This window comes from Mus musculus, chromosome 1 (assembly GCF_000001635.26).
Source record: "Mus musculus strain C57BL/6J chromosome 1, GRCm38.p6 C57BL/6J".
Lineage (NCBI taxonomy): Eukaryota > Metazoa > Chordata > Mammalia > Rodentia > Muridae > Mus > Mus musculus.
Window position 1 is genome coordinate 4,683,967 of NC_000067.6, and position 14,393 is coordinate 4,698,359.

The window sequence follows — 14,393 nt, forward strand, 5'->3', positions numbered from 1 at the left end:
GGATATAATACTCTGGGTTGGCATCTGTGGTTTCTTAGAGTCTGCAAGACATCTATCCAGGGCCTTCTGGCTTTTAGAGTCTACATTGAGAAGTTAGGTGTAATTCTAATAAGCCTTTCTTTACATGTTACTTGGGCTTTTGTCCTTGCAGCTTTTAATATTTTTCCTTTGATCTGTACATTTATTATTTCCTTACTATGTGACAAGTGGATTTTCTTTTCTTGTCCTATATGTTTGGTGTTCTGTAATCTTCTTGTACTTCCATAGGCATCTCCTTTAAGTTAGGAAATTTTTCTTCTATGATCTTGTTGAAAATATCTTCTGGGTCTTTGATCTGGGAATCTTCTCTTTCTTCTATTACTATTATTGTTAGGTCTTTCTTTTCATAGTGTCTCATATTTCCTGAATGTTTTTGTTTCAGGAATTTTTTAGATTTAACATTTTCTTTGGCCAATGTATCTTATTTCTTTTAGTGTATCTTTTATGCCTGACCTTCTTTCTTCCATCTCTTCTATTCTGTTGATGATGCTTGTATCTGAAGTCCCTGTTCACTTACCTAGGTTTTCCATTTTCAGGATTCCCTCAGTTTGTTATTTTCTTTATTGCTTTTATTTCCATTTTCGGGTTTTGAATGGTGTTATTTATTTCCTTCACCTGTTTGTGTTTTCCTGGATTTCTTTAAAGGGTTTATTCGTTTTCTCTGTAAGGGCCTCTATCATCTTTATAGGAACATAAGATGTATACCTATAACCTTAACACAAGAAACTGAGGCAGGGAAATCACCTTGGGCTGTGCAGTGAGACTCTCCCATGTTAAAAGAAACAAAGCTTTCTAGATTTAATTTTGATTTCAAAGAATAAAGCAGAGGCCTGAAACACCCTGTTGAAGTTCCATGGCTCTTAAGATTCCTAAGAAATGGGAACAAATCTGCAAAAGAGACAAAGTATACACAAGAAGAACATATTCAAAAGTGAGTGAGAAGTCTCTAAAATTTACCACCAGTGACATTTGTTCGTGTTCTGTTTCCCATGATTAATGTGCAGACTCAAACTGCAGTTATGTTTCTTTTCACTAAAACCATTCTAGTTAATGTGGTGACCATCATATGATTCTAAATTTCAAAATAACAACTTTTACCTTAGGAAGCACTGGAGCCTTGGTAAAACAAACTATGTTTTAGTACCTAGAAAATGATCCTCAGACTGGAGAGGTAAAACACTTGGCACCCGAGTGTGATACCTGAGTTTGACTCTCAGAGCCTATGGTGTTTTATTTTGTTTTTAAGCTGGCTGTGGTGGCATGGTCTTGTAATTCTAACTGCAGGGAGGCAGAGGTGGGCAGATCCCTGGAACTTTCTGACCAGCCTCTCTAGTTCAGTCTGAGTGCCGGGCCACTGAGAGACCATGTCAAAATCATATTGTACAACACTTATGTTATGACTCCAAGGTTACTGTCTGGAATCTGCATGCATATATACACGCAGACCTGTATACACATACCAGCAAAGACAAGAATAAAGAGGCCTCAATTAGCAAAAGTAACAGTTATGTAAGTATGGGTGTGGGCTTGGTAAGAAATAAAAATACCATAAAGAGTAAAACTTCCCAGATAGGTTGTCCTAAATAGCAGAAATGTCCATTCTCACGATTCTGAAGGCTACCAGACCCTGATCAAGGTTCTGCATAAGGGCTGTCTTCCTGGATTGCCGACAGTTGTCTTTGGTTCTATCAAGGAAAGAAATCTCATGTCCCTTCCTCTTCCTAGAAGGGACACCAGTGCTTCCAAATTAGGGCTCCACAATTATGATTTCCCTTAACCTTAATTGCCTATTGAGGTTCTGTGTAAATGCAGTTGCACTGAGGGATTATAAAAAACAGATGTTTATTGATTAAGGTACCAAATCTGTGGTATTTTGTTAAAGCCCTCTAGTACAGGACTTCAGTGTGAGTCATAGGTTGGGGACTGTGTCAGTCCATGTGTCTTAGTACTCTTATTCCTATGCTATCAGATGAAGCAGAGGCCCCGGAACAGGCTATTGGAGTCAGAGCAGAGTGAAGAAGACAATTCTATACAAGCACTGCCTGGAATGAGACCAAGAGTCCTGTGGGGGGCAGAAAGATATCTACACAGATGCATTATCCAGCATAAGCAACCACTGAATTTGTAAAGTAATAAATACATTTCTTCTTTACCGTTGCCTTCACACACACACACACACACACACACACACACACACACACACACCTTCAAAGTGAGAAGCTGGTGTTTTATCTCAACCAAATCTTTGTGTAGCTAAGACAGAGACAAACTAACTTGGGTTTTTAAGCAAGCACTCTGAGATCCTGGAGGCTATCTCTGCATCAATGGGAACCCTGGTCTCATTCTCTGGCTAGGGATGGGGGACAGCGTCATGAGAGCTGTGTGCCAGGCAATAAGAACAAGGCACATTCTGAACATTAGGTTACCTGTTGTTACAATGGTAGCAGTTCCTGAAAAACCATGCAGCTCGTTTCAACGCTGGCTCTGTCTCTCAAGTTCTACATTTTTTTAAATAAAGATTTATTTATTTATTTATTTATTTATTTATTTATTTATTTATTATATGTAAGTACACTGTAGCTGTCTTCAGACACTCCAGTAGTAGGCATCAGATTTTGTGACAAATGGTTGTGAGCCACCATGTGGTTGCTGGGATTTGAACTCAGGACCTTTGGAAGAGCAGTCGGTGCTCTTAACCGCTGAGCCATCTCACCAGCCCAAGTTCTACATTTTTAATGGCTGGCATTTCTTAGCATAAAAAAGCTTCCCAGATATCAGTGGCTGGCAATGGAAGCCACCAGACCCCCAACCCCCCCCCCCCAGCCCACCCCCGTGAAGTGTGTTTGCAAGGCTGTCACATAACACACACTTCTCTTGCCTCTTGCCTCTTGCCTACCTTCCTCAACAGCTGTGGATATTAATAAAAAGTGATTTTCTTTAGGCCTGGTGGGTCCCTCCAGATATTTTGAGGCTGGGTGATAGATCAAAACAACCAACCAACAATTCTGAAACCAAAAATTTGCATCTCACTGGGCCCTCTGCTGAAAACATCTGAGGCTTGGGAGTGTTTTGCTTTGTTTGTTTGTTTGTTTGTTTGTTTGTTTGTTTGTTTGTTTTAAACTGGAGGGGTGGCACTAAGAGCCAGACTGACTTTTGGAACCTTCCAAATCATCTCCTTTCATCATTTTGTGCCTTCTCAACCTGTCATTTTAAAGATTTGGTTTAATAGTACATGAAAAGCTTGAGTCAGAGCTACTAAGAGAAGCAAGAAGAACCAGCAGTTCTTCTGATAGCACAGCAACCTGGAATGGCCACAGCATGAAGCCAAATTCTCTTGTTTCCAATCACGAGAATTATCTGAAACTGGGGGTTTTAAAATCCTTCCCTAGGTGGTACAGTACAGTGGCTGAGACAGGACTTAGGTCTGTGGAGGCTGAGACTGTCATAGCCCCTCACGACCATCCCCAAGAATAGAATAAGGGTGTGCCTGTCTCCTAGGCTTGTTCAGAAGAACGACTAGGTTAGTGTATCCTAAATCTATAGGATTATGCCTAATATTATATGTATCACTGACTGTTTTTTCCAGTTTCTTAAAATGTGGCTTTTGGCTAAGCAATCCATCCACGTAGGTACACAACACTCACTCCCAGGTCTGTGAACTAAGAATGCAGAGCTTCGTCTGGAAGCCAGAAGTCTGTGCCTAGTAAATCAGCCCAAACTGTGCTCCTTCGGGAGTTCTTCATTCAGAAACGCATATGGACTCCTTCAGTGTCAGGCCTCAAACTTCAGAGTTATTTGGCTCTGCCTTTTGAACATACACACCCCTTCACACCCCTTAGAGGCTTCACTTTTTTTTTTTTTTTTTTTTTTTTTTTTTGGTCACAGAACTTTATTGAGGGGCGGGGCTCCGACATCTGCACAGCTACAACTGAATCTCATGGTAGGCCCGCTTCTCCACCAACTTCATTTTTTATTTGCGCTTGAACTTGGCTCGTTCTCGGGGCTCAATCATATTTCTCTTCTGGAAGCTCTTGAACCTGTCTTGGAGAATGTGACCTTCTGGTTTCAGTGTCCTGAGTGGGCCAGACAGCTCAGAGCTGAGCTGCACATCAATGTCAGGAGCCTGGTACTTGAGTCGTCCCAGCCTTCGGGGCTTGTCAGCCTCTGCCAGTCGCTGTATGCGCTGCTGCTCCCTCCCGTGTGCGAGTTCTGCCAGCCTTCGGGCCACCTGGGCCTTGATCCCATGCAGCCTGAAGAGTTCTTGGTGCTGAAGCCGGGCTGCCCTAAGTGCAGCCTGCTGCACCCGTAGCTTACGAGCAGCTTACGAGCAGCTTTCTCCCGCCGCCGGTGTGCTGCTGCTCCGTCTTCTTCTCCATCCTCTTCTCAGGATCAGCAGCACCAGTGGGTGAGATCTCGGTGGTCCCATCACCAGCCTCTGGCTACGCGGCACGGCCTGCCTCATCCTCACCATCACACTCCTCCAGCAGGCCCTCCTCACACATCTCCTGAAACACGGACTCCTGGGTGGCAGCTTGCTCTGAGGTGGGCAGGGCCAGCTGTCGCTCCAGTTTTTTTGCCTCTTTCTCACGCTGGAGCTCCACCTCATGGGCCTCTCGAAGCAGGACCTGGTGATCTTCAAACGTTGGGTTGTAGGAGGCTCCTGCAGGAATCACCTCCACTGCAGGCACCTGGGAAGGCTTGATGTGGAGGCGTTGTGGCCGCCTCACGCCTTTCTTCTTGGTCTGCTCCAGAAAAAAAAAAAAAAAAAATGCATCCTGACCAATCAAAGGCGTGCCCAGAGGGTTGTCTGGGTTCCAGAGGTCATAGGAGGGTCGCTCAATGATGTCCTGGGGCCCAGGTTTGGCCTTTGGTGTGGGAGGGCTAAGGAGTCGGGCCTGTGACTTGCGCACATCCCTGGGCAGCTCGCCCTGCTTTGCCAGTTTCTCCCATAACTCCTCCTTTCGCCTGAGCTTCTTGGCCTTAGGGACCTGATGTGCGAGGATGTCTTTGGGAGCAGGGATCTTAGAATGATTCGCAAAGGCAAGGTCAACCCGTTAGGGTTTCTGGAGATGCAGTGACTTCTTCTGGACCAAGGTCCTCTTCTTTCTTGGTTCTTTTCTCTTGAATCCAGTGTCCACGAAGAAGAGCTTTTCGTTTGGGGCTTCTGCCAACAAGCCACCGGTCGCGCGCTCCTGTAGCCGGACGTCTTCCAGGAACTGGTCGACCTCTAACCCTCGGCGAGCCTCCTCCAGCTGCGCTTCTTGTTTCTGGGGCCCCGCCGCCGCCGCCACCTCAGAGCGGGATCCACCGAGGTCGGCTGGCCGCAGCCCCAGGAAGCCCGAGTCCGCCTGGCTTCTCCAGCCGCGCTTCTCACCGTCCCTGTTACCACCCGCAGCCATCTTCTTAAAGGAAGAGATTAGTCACTCTAGCTCTGATATGGAGGCTTCACTTTTTATAACTTGCTGCTGATAAATTGAAAGTCAGAAATAGTTCTGACTACAGATTTTCTTCTGAAATGAAGAATCTAGTGAGTTCTAGTAAAAACAAACAATTCAACTAAACTACAGGAGACCCACGCCGTAATTCCAACTTCATCAGCAACCTGATGCACTGTGCTATGTTACGTGTTGTTCTGAGTCTTGATCTCACCACCTAGCAAATGGGCATAAACTACAAAGGGAAAAGTAATTGCAGGAATTCAAATGTGGTTTTAGAAATTAAAGGCTAAAGTCTGTGGTGCCACACATTTATAATCCTTGAACTCAGGAGGCTGAGGCCGAGGGGTCCCAAGTTCAAGGCACAGAGAGCTAGTGCCAAAAACAAACAAACAAAAACATTTTAAAAATAACATTAACAGAAGATTAAAATTGGTTGTTCGCTACTACTGGAAAGATTCACCAATCTTCTTAAAACTAATTTCATAGGGAAAAAATGACCAATGATCATGTTTCTACAAACTAACACATGACTGCCCCACCCTCTCAATCTTTGTAACAATTAATAGGAGCTTGTCACCTTGAGACCTAGGCAACAAGTTAACAACTATCTGCCAGAAACAAGAAAACAAAAACATGGCAGCCCTGCTTCCTGAGAAATAGTAAACAGTACATCTTTAAAAGCCTTGCATTTAACAAGAAATAAAAATATATTTAAGCACAGGGGTCACCATTGTAGACCTCTGACCATTATTAGGCAGTGTTGAAGGCAAAGCAGAAAGTCCTGTGGTTTGGATCTGGGCACACGTGACACAGTACTCCTGATCCCCAGATAAGAAATGGGCACACTCACTACCTCAATGATTATGACGGATGATGGTGATACTGTAAGACTCTGGCGAGCCTTAGCTTATCGGGGACTCCCTGAGTGAATGATGTAGAGGTAGGTACTGATACAAAAAGCAAGAGGAATTTATTGTTCTAACATGTTGGGGTCTCCCTGTACATGGAGAGAGAGAGTGACCATGCATAGCCCAGCCCTCAAGCCTTTATACAGTTCTCCAGGCAGCAGCCATTAGGCACAATGTGATAGGCAGAACAGTGTGACTTTTAAATTGATTGGTCTGTAGGGAATGAGGTAGGTGGCCAACGGTCACAGAATGTGTCTACCCCTACCCACAGGTGGCCAGTGATCAGTCCCTCCTTCCTGTGGTTTGAGGAATGTAATTAGCCCCTCCCTTCCAAAGAAGAGGGGTGCCTATGTTCTTTATGACCTTTCGCTTCCAGGAGGAGAGGGGTCTGGTGGAATTTTCTAAAGTTCCTGAGCTGACCTCTTCATTTTCCCCTTTTCTTTGTGCATGTTTCAATCCTGAAGCTATTGCTGATATTCTGATAGCTCATACTCCTGGTCTTCAGTATCTAGTTCTTTGTATCTCTGCTTCAAGATCACTAGCTGTACTGTACCTATGAGTTCCTTAACAATAGCGACCAAGCAGTTCAAAATGTAGGGGCCAAAAGTCAGCAATAGCAGGAGAACAACTAGGGGTCGAAACAGGATAGATATGAGGGTGGTTAACCAAAGGGTGGAGTTAAACCAAGACTCAATCCAGCCCTGACTGTTTTCTCTCTTTCTTCCGCTTGGCTAGCCCTTCTCTCTCCTTGGCCATTGACTCTTTAACAACCCTGGAATGGTCTATATAAAAGCAACACTCCCCAGCTAAGGCAGCACGTAGCCCTCCTATTCTGCAGTAGTACTTCTGACAATGAAGTCCGTGATTCTTGAAGGTGACTGACGGAAGTTTCTATTTTCTCTACATCTAAATCTATGGCTGCCCTCAGACTGTCATAATTTTCTCCTTGTAAGACCCAAGCGGAGATCCTCGTGGCTGACCCAGCCACCTTCAATCCCAACAGAAGGGAGACAGTGAGTGCTGTAACAGTTTTGGTGGACAGGCACATAGGATGGGGGAAGGAACCAGAATCTAAAAGTACCACCAGGCGGTCATGATCAAGGTCGAATGATCTTGAGCTTGGGCCGATTGTCCATCTTCTGTACCATCCAGCAGGGGTTTCTGGTGAGCAGAGTGTCTGCAGGTTTCACCTGGGAAGCATGCATTCAGGACATAATGCTGTCCACCTTGAGGACTGTGCAGTGGCTAACAGCACCTGGAAGGGTCCCTTTCATCAGGGCTCTAGCGATTCTACCCAATGTCTCCTTACATAGATCCAGTCACCAGTCTGGAAGAGGTGAGGGGTCTCTGGCACCCCTGGAGTATTTAAGGCAGATAGTTTGGGCCAAATCTCATGTTGTGGGATACCTCCTGGGAGGGTGCAGTGGACACCAAGGGAGTTGGGGTACCAAACAGAATCTCAAAAAGGGTCAGATTAAAGTGGTAGAAGGTTTTCTGGACTCAGACCAGAGCCAAGAGGAAGGTCACCACCCAGTCTGAGCCAGTCTCCAAGGTCAATTTAGTTGAGGTCTCTAGTAGCTTCCAATTAGTCCCCAATATCTCTGCCAATCTCTGACTTACCTTAAAGACAAAAGCAGGACCATTGTCAGATCGAATTACCTTGGGCACTCCAAACCTCAGGAAAATTTTCCTTTTTTTTTCTTTTTTCATTTGTTATGAATAATGTATTGCACGGGTTTTTCCACATTAAGAATTTTTGCTGAAAAGAAAAACAGGTGGGGCTGAATTCAGTTTTCCCCCAGTTTTCTAAAAATAATTCCCCTAAAAAAAAAGAATCCACTCTCTAATTTTAAAGAAAATCTATTTCTTACACAAGACAGTCCAAACTGTCATCATTTTCAGGGCATTCCTGCCATCACATTGCTTTTAATAACCTGTACTCTGCTTCCAGAGAGTGTGACCGATCCTCCCCTTCCTCTACCATGGGTAGAGAAAGACCACTCTGAAGACAACCTTGTTCTCCATTTTCCTTTGGTTCAGGTGTGTGGCTGCCCTCCAATCTTAGCCCCACAGTCTCTACTTTCTGAGCAGTCTCCATTTCATTCATCCTTCAGAGTCTTCAGGAACTCACTCGTCCTGTCCGTGGTTCATCGGGTCAGTTTGGTCAGATGAGAGGAGCTGATCTCACTTGGAGGGGTAGTACTGGAGGGACTCTCTTTGGGAGAGTGGAGAACTGCACCAGCAGCCAGTAACAGAAATTGGATTGGTAAAAGCAGACTCCCGGCTAGAGCAAAGTGATCCAGGTTTGTGTTCCATTCTGTTAGCTTTCCAGGCGTTGGGCTTAGAGGGTGGTGGTGGAGGCTTAGGAACCAAGTTCTTATAGACACTTGAAACTATTGTTGACACTTTGTTCCCATTTGCATGGGGGGATCCTGAGGAGGTGAATGCAGCAGAAAAGGCAGCAGCAGGATCCTCTTTGGAAATTTTTTTGATGACTAGCATCTTTGAGGGTTGCTTGGCTTCCCACACTCCAGAAGGGGTCCCAACAGGTCTGCATGACTGATTCTGTTTGCCAGCTTCTGGATTCAAAGAAGGGAAATCTTCCTCTTCGAACTGCAACTTTTCTACTTTATCCCTTTTTTTTCTCTTCCCTAATCTCAGTTGGTGTTTTTTCTTGAAAGGCACAGCCTTTCCAGGAATGGAAGCTGCCATTCCCGTGTCGTTGGTTTCCTGTACTACCTCCACTATGTTGGCTCATACCATCATGACCTCGGGAAGAGCCATGCCAACCAGATAGATCCCCTGTTGTTCCAGCATATGATCCCTTAGAGACACCAGAGTCAACAGACTCATGGCAGAATAGGGAGTGTTGGTGACAAGAATCTCCTGTAGTCCGTAGAGGTCCATTGTTTAAAAAGTCATCAGAGGAATTATGTTGTCGACGGCTTATTCAAAATCTACCTTCTCCACGGGATAGGTACTCTCCATGTTTGTCAAAGATGGTTGTAGATGACTTAGCTGACTGTGGCATTGAGAAATTTAGCCAAGCAGGAACAAAGTCATGCTGCGCCATTTAGGTCCAGTGTCTTTTTAACAAGATGAGGCATCCAACCTCATGGCCAGGATCCTCAGAGTGTCACCTCTGTGGTCCTGTATCCAAAGTTGCCGCCTGTATCTTCCACTAGGTTTTCTTGTAAGAAGGGTGCTAAAATAACCTGGCCAGCAGCACGCTTTGTGATGAAGCACAAAAAAGCCCAGCTCTGTGTGGCCCACCCTCTTAATCCTCTCAATGGCTCATCCTGAATACCTTGTTTTCAAGTGGGAAGAGGTAGGGGAAGGGGGAAAGGGAACATAAAAGGTTATTTGTTACATATTAAAAAGAGGGGAAGGGGGAAAGCTATGTCTATGTTCACCTCATTCAACTGTCTTGAGTAATGGCACTGTAACGTTGCTTAAATAGGCAAAACATGGACATCTGCACAGTGAGTGCAAGCACTGTTCATAACGACGTCATGGCTACAAGGACAAATGGTCTCAGATGTGGGCAAGAAATGTCATCAAGGTGACAGGTCAAAAATGTAATAGTAAAGCACTGTAAGAGAGCTTCTATGCAATCAATTCCAGTGGCAAACTATCCACAACAAAAGCTTTTACAACACAAATCTCATTATCTCACACAACTGCTTAAAGCAGTGTGCAAAGAGATGTGCTTTTATCAGTTTTAACCTTCAAAATCTAAAGATATAAGAACTCTTGTTTGGTTTTTTGAAAAAGGAATCCAACAGAAACTTGATATAGTTTTCCTGCCACAGAATAGCAGCTTTCAAGGCAAATTTCTTGGTATAAAGCTCCTGAATATATATCCCTATTTCTTTGGTCTTTGCTATCTATACATCCAAAGCTAAATTATAAGTACAAAAGATAAGGGTCAAGGAGAAAAGAGAATTGCAAAATGAAGTTTTCTTCTTATTAATTTTCTGTATTTCACTTGTTCTCCTCCTTCCCCAAAACTGGACTGAGCTTCCAGAAGTGATATGAAGAACCTTCTATTGCTTTATTGAAGAAATCACTTTCTAATTTGGGTCCATCTCCATCATTACTCAAACATTAAAAAGGCCACTTGAATCTGCCAATCTCTCCATTGTGAGTCAGATGCTTCACCAATTACTAGAATTGTCAAGCAGCGGAAGAGCGTGTTTTCTGAGCCCTGTACACACGTGACCCTCTTTTCACTCAAGCTCGCCCTGGAAACTCCAGTCCTGGGCAAGCCATAGACACACACACTTGGAAATTTTTCTTTAATATCTTCTTAGCTATCGCAGTAGCTATTTCCTGCTTGGTGAGGAATATCTCAAGCCATCCAGAGAAGACATCTACAGACACTAGAAGGTATTTGTAACCATATTTTCCTGGCTTAACTTCTGTAAAATTGACCTACCAATAAACTCCAGGCTGTTCTCCCCTAGGTCTTTTGCCCTGTTTACTCTTTGCTGCATAAGCATTTACTTCCTGCCATACCTTACACTCACTGTTCTACTGTCTTTCTGGCCAAGAACCTGAGGTAAATACATTTTTTCCCTTAACTGCTTGGATAAGTTTTTTATCCCCTAAATGAGTCCATTTGTACATTTGGCCTAGTAAGTCTTTGCTTGCTTTCTGGAAAGTATAGTTCTCTCATCTTGTGTGCACCATTTTCCTTCCTTCTCTTGGTAATAGTTGGTAGGGTGGCTAGCAATCTGAGTCCTTTCTTTTTCTATATATTTTAAGTGAAGCCATCTCTTATTCCAGTCCCATTTCCTAGCAGGTGTCCCTTGCAGGCCCATAAGTGAGATAGGCTCCTGCATAGCCACTTCTTGAGCTACTTGATCTGTCTGGTTATTGTCCCAGGCCACTGAGTCTCTTCTCACTCTGATGTCCTGAGCTGTGAATAATACTCATAGTTGCCGGCTTCATTAGAGCCTCCAAGAGGTCCAAGATTTCCTGTTTGTTTCCTCTGATGTGAGCAATCCTCTCTCTTGGCATATAGTCCGGTGGATGTGGGCTGTGGCAAAAGCATACCTGTGGATGTTAATTTTCTTGCTGGCTCCAAGTTCCAAGGCTTCCTTATGTATTTCATGCTAGTCATTGCTGTGGTTCATACTTTATGTGCCTAGGGACGACTATCCTTAGCCTTTGCTCCTTTGATAGCTTCTATCACACACAGACTATAAGAAATAGTTCTCAGGAGGCTATAAGTTCAGTTACAGCTTGATCCCTCAAGTCCTGTGTCTGAAGTGTGTGATGTCATCAGCCATAGGGCCTTACCTTCAACTTCTGAGAGGCAATCAAGGATTGCAACAATGTCTGGCATTTTATGGGAGTCTCTTGGACATCCTTGAGTAACAACTTGAAGGGAGGTTCACTATGCTGGAATATTGTGTTTTGTTAGTCTGTGGTGCTGAAGAAGACATTAAGGAAACAAAAGACAACAGGAAGGTAGATATATGCGTACCTTTTCCTTTTCTTACAATGCCCAACAACACAGTTATCTTTGAAAACATATAATTTATTTATGCAGGGTTAGCAATGCATCACTTCTGAGAAAAGAATCATTAGGTGAGTTCACCATTGTGTGAACATCATAGAGTACTTATACAAGACTAGACAACACTATCTACTATATACCTGTGCCATATAGTACCACCTCTTGCTCTCAGCCAGCAAATGTGGACAACATATTACTATAGTGAACACTATAGACAGTCATAAAACTATGGTAACTGTGTGCATCTTAACATAGAAAAGGTAGATGTCTCCATGGTGAAGAGACTGCCGCTCTTTTAGAGAACATAAGTTTTGTTCTCAGCATCCACAGCTCATAACTACCTGTCACTCCAGCTCCAGAGGATCTGGAGTGGCCTCAAAGAGTACACACACAAGCATGGCATATGGAAATGCATGCACACACACTATATCATACATAAACATAAATGTTTATTTTAAAAAAACAAAAGATATATAAAGATATAGTATAGATGATCTTTGAATGGTACAGTACAGCTGTCTACACACTTCTCCTGAATAGCACGTACACGATGGGAAGCTGATGTGGGTGAGTCAGTGAGCACTGAGTGTGGAGGTTGCCAGTTACAACACTGTGGCCTTAGGCTAAGATAAAAGATTTTTTTATAGATGTCTTCTTTCCTTCATAAATCAAACTTTTGATTACAGTAACATTTTTCTTTACAAACTTCTATTTTTTTTCAGTTCTATAATAGCAGTTGACTTCAAATAGAAACACATTATGTCTCTGCACAAAATATCAGGGTGTGATAGCAGAGAACTTTAATCCTACCACTAGAGAGGCAGAGACAGGCAAATCTCTGAAAGTTCAAAGCCAGCCTAGTCTACACAGTGAGTTCCAGGAGAGCCAGGAGTACAGTGATACCCTGTCTTGTGATCATGTAGACTTGGATATGTGTGTGTGCAGGTGTACAGTGCCTTGTGTATGCGTAGGCTTGTAGAGGTCAGAAATCAATCTCAGCTGCTAGTTTTCTGGAGCTATCTATGGTTTGTGTTTAAGACAGGATCTCTCTTTGTCATGAGCTCACAGATCGGGCTTGGCTGGCTGTCCAGTGAGTTCCAGGGAGACATTAAAGACGTTAAGGAAACAATTGACAACAGGAACGTGGTCATGTGCACACCTTTCCCTTTCCTCTTTTACCTCTTTTCTCCTTTACCTACCTGACTCTGCTCTGGTGCTAGGAGCAGAAATGTTCACCACCATGTTCAGAGTTTACATAGCTGTTGACAGTCAGAGGTCCCCATGTTTGCAAGACAGGAATTTTACTGAGGCAACTGCCTAGAACCCGTATTCTATTTTTTATTCTGTTTTCTACTGATTTCAATTTCCTTTTTAAACATTTTGTTAAAAGCTAAATTATGCACACACACACACACACACACACACTGTCACAAGGTCAGGATCTGTATCATTGTCTTTAATATCCACACCTTATCCTGCGGAAGATCTTTAAGGAGCCAGCACACATTAAGCAATCTATCCTATAGTAACAACTGCCTTCCTAAATCCTTCTGTCGTTCCTCCCTGAGGCTGACTCACATTTTTTAATTATTATTATTTTGTGTGTTTGTGTGCATGTGTGCACATTCGTGTGTGCACAGGATTTTTGTATGGACACACATGCACAACCAGACACATAAGCCACAGTGTGCTTGTGAAGATCAACAAACCTTCTGTGTGGGCTCAAGAATTTGAACTCCAGTCGTCAACCTTCTGCAGCCATCTTCCAGCATCACACTTAATTTTTATAAATATAAGTATTAGGGGTATGGAAAAATGGCTCAGTAGCAAAGAGTACTGCTTGCTCTTTCAGAGGACTCAGGTTCAATTCCCATTACCCACAGAGTGGCTCATAATCATCTGCAATTTCAGCCTCAGGAGATATGGTGTCCTCTTCTGGCCTCTGAGGACACCAGGCACACCAATGGTATACAAACAGACATACATGCAAGTTTTATATATATATCCAAGCTCCATTATTTTTTAAACTAAAAAAAAATAATAAAAGGAAATTCACAGTTGTAACTTGTAATCAGCATACTGAAGTAATAGGACACATGACCATAGCTTGCTCACATCACTATTCTCAAGTGTGTCGCTCAGCTGGGTACCACCTGTAATTCCAGCCCTCTGAAGGTGGAGATTCCAGACATGGAGGAGGAGGAAGATGTCAACTTCAAAGGCAACCTTAAGTGAGACAGGGTCTCAAAACACAGCGTATGGGGAGCTAATGCTCTTCCTCTGAAATTGTAACTAATGGTCTTATTGCTATTTGTTCATCTGTGGCAATTCTGGTTTAAAGAAAATTTGTGTGTCCAGCTGTGGTGGCAAATGCCTTTGATCCCAGCACTTAGGGAGCAGAAGCAGGCAGACCTCTGTGAGTTCAAGTACAGCCTGGTCTGCAGAGCCAGTTCCAGGACAGCCAGGGCTGTAACACAGAGAAAC

The 14,393-nt window shown here is 43.6% G+C and overlaps 2 pseudogenes; both read right to left on the reverse strand.

Annotated features, from left to right (window-relative positions):
- Gm6085 (predicted gene 6085) lies at nt 4,603-5,443 on the reverse strand (annotated as a pseudogene).
- Gm6119 (predicted gene 6119) lies at nt 8,095-9,658 on the reverse strand (annotated as a pseudogene).
- Between the last annotated feature and the right edge of the window lie 4,735 nt (nt 9,659-14,393).